Source organism: Urocitellus parryii, chromosome 3 (assembly GCF_045843805.1).
Source record: "Urocitellus parryii isolate mUroPar1 chromosome 3, mUroPar1.hap1, whole genome shotgun sequence".
NCBI lineage: Eukaryota > Metazoa > Chordata > Mammalia > Rodentia > Sciuridae > Urocitellus > Urocitellus parryii.
The window spans coordinates 120130813-120133904 of NC_135533.1; the positions used below are offsets into that span (position 1 = coordinate 120130813).

Sequence of the window (3092 nt, forward strand, 5' to 3'; positions counted from 1 at the left end):
CTATCTACATCTACACAGAGATTGTCCCTTTCTTTTTTGTCAATAGGGACCTGCTTGCTGACAAGGTCATCCTGGGTCCATTTAGTTAATTTCAAGGGATGTGCTTCCTTTTAGAGGCATAGTGTGGTGGTGGTAATGTTTGTGTGTGGTGTGTCTGAATGACTCATGGAACTGGAACAGGAATAGGGACACAGACTGCAGAGGAGTTGGTACAGGTCAGTGAACGATGGGGAAGGAGAAACTACAGGAGAGCAGGAGGCCAGGTCTGGCTCTCACAGAGCAGGGTTCCTTAAAGGTTGGAAGCTTGTGTCTTAAGATAAATCAGCAACAACATAGGCCTGGGTGAAGTGTATTAAGGTCTGGCTTTGTTGGGCCTAGCTTGGATGAAGTAACAGCATTAATGGTTATTCTCTGCCTACCCTTATCCCAAGGACCCAAGTCAGGACACTAGAACTAGAGAGTCTGGGGAGAGAGAGAGAGATCCTGGATGCAAAGATGAGAGAGAAGATATGCAGAAAGGGCAGGGGGTCCCCAGGCTTGAAATTCAGCCCAGAGTAGTATGCTCTTTGGGATGTTTGTACTTCATCCTCCTGACTCATCATAGCTCAATGGACTGTGAAGAATGGACATCTCTGTAAAGCTTAAGAGAGGATTCTAGTATGGGTCATCCAAATTTACTAAATTTCAGCCCCATGGGGATGGGAGTAAAACCAGAGTACCCTAGGCTGTGTAGCATTTTCTCTCGAACAAGGAGAGCAAATGGGCTGGGGATGTAGCTCAGTTGGTAGAGTGCTTGCCTCACATGCACAAGGCCCTGGGTTCAATCCCCAGCACACCCCACCCCTCAAAAAAGCAGGAAGCAATGGTACTTGGGATACCAGGGCAATGGCCTCACATTTAATTGGAAACAATTCTCCACATTCCATGGTGAGGGCTGGAATGAAGCCCCAGGGCAGGTTGGCCCTGTGCACATGACATGTTCCCTGCAAAGTCTCTGGCACAATGGATCCCCTTTCCTTGACTTACTCAAGGAGACTTACTGATCTTTCTAGAGTAGAGAAAGGGTCAAGGGGTGAAAGAAGGGAGGGGAAGAGGAAGTAATGAAAACTGAATTAGAACAAATTATGTTCCACACTTTTACAATTAGGTCAAAATAAACTATCATGTATAATTAAAAATAACTAATAAAAGAATAAAAATTAAAAAAGGTTTATTGAGTCCTTAGAAGATGACATTAAGTGTTATTCTGAGAGAGGGAGAAACTCCCAGAGCAAGGCCATAAAAATGACCACACAAACTGAAACTGTGCAGTCATCTTCACTTTGCTCAGGCAAAATTATGATTTTTCTATAGTCATTATAATTTTTTCAAAACATTAAGAATTGCTACTATTAGTTATAAATGTATAGAAAAACAAAACATATAAACTTCAAATTTATTAAGTACAATGATTTGAAATATTGAGAATAAATAAATAAATATCGAGAATTAAAGTTTTGTTTCTTTATAAAGACCTTATCAAGATTAGTATAAATAATGCTTATTTTCTTGGTACAGAAATTTTGATACAGAGAAATCATCTTTTTTATGCCCTATTAAGTTTGGACCAGCTTCTAGCATATTACCCTTCATACTGCCAATGTCATGACCAATACCTTTTCCCTAATAAAATTTGAAGCTAAATTATGACTGTTCCATAACCATTACAATAATTATGTTTTCAACATGAGATTCCCCACAGTCATTTTCTTCAGGACACATACTTCCTGTCAATTTTCCTCATTCTGCTTCTATGGGAAGCTGGGGAGTATTAGCCTGGATCTGAGTGGCTATGGTTCTGAACATGATGGAGTAAAAATAATTCCTTATATTTGGTAGAACTTAATTTTTCTAGTCTCATAAGTACCTCTCTGAAGACATGTAACCTCAGCAGAGGCCTTAGATCAATTTTTCCTTTCCATGTGCAGGAAATAATGCTCCCAAAGGTATGTAATGTACATTCAGAGGGTGACCCAACTGGGCTCCAGGTTTAAGCCTGATGGGCGTGTGTCTGAAGAAGGTGAGTTATAAAGGGGACACTCTGCTGTATGTGCACACAGCCATGGACAAAATCATGGATGAGAGTAGCAGCCTCCATTTAGGTGATATCCTTTATCACAATCAGGGGTGCAGCAGATGTGCAAGATGGCTCCTGTCATCTGAGTCAGGGATTAAGAAGGGTGCGAAGAACCCAGCCTAGCAGTCTCAGGATACAGATCCCTGGAGCATCATGATCACTGCCTGAGACCTATGCTCTGCTCGGCTCATTCTCCTCCTTACTACAGGTGATACCTTAAGAAGGGAACTTTCTGGCAGCCCAGGGCTGACTGGTCTCAATCTGCCCCAAGTTCCTCTGGGGTGATGACTGGAATTTACCCTCTCCACATGCTCCTCTTCTCTCAGAGTTGTAGGTTTGTTGTGCCTAACATAAGCAACTTTCAGAGTCTGAAACTTTGGACAAAATGTCAAAGTCTCCCACTCTGGAGGCAATGACATTAGGGGTTTTAATCATGTAATCTGGTACCTACAATTGGCACACTGCTGCTCACTCTCCAGATGTCACCCTTGAGCTTTGGGTCCTAGCTCAATTTTCCAGATATAAGTGAGACCACAGGACTCCCTGGCCTCCCCAGGTGGCACTGGAGGACAAGGATGTGCAGTCCTGTTTCTTACTTTCTAGGAGTGATCCACACCCACAAGAACTGAAATCAAACATCCCTGAGCTCATGTACCCTTTCTATTTAGACACCCTGCACAGACATAGTCCTTGGTGTTTGATTATTCTGAGCAGAAATTCTGAGCATAACCATAGTTATGAGAATAGGATCCCCAACAAGCTAGGACTGCTTCTTATAAAAAGTAGAACAAATAAAATGCTCTGTGGAGGAAAATTATTTGAAACAAACAAACAAACAAAAAGGTTGCTCTTGATTCTGCTGGGAGGGGCATCAGGATAAAGACTCTCTCTAACTCCTTGGTGACAAGGTAAAGGTGGTGAAGGGCCACTCCAGGCAACCTACATGGTACAGGGACTAACTTACCTGAAACGTCTT

The 3092-nt window shown here is 42.3% G+C and overlaps 1 non-coding gene across 1 annotated transcript; it reads left to right on the forward strand.

Annotated features, from left to right (window-relative positions):
* The first annotated feature begins 766 nt into the window (after window positions 1-766).
* Trnav-cac (transfer RNA valine (anticodon CAC)) lies at window positions 767-840 on the forward strand. Its single transcript has one exon. It is a non-coding gene; the product is annotated as a tRNA-Val (tRNA).
* The last annotated feature ends 2252 nt before the right edge of the window (window positions 841-3092 follow it).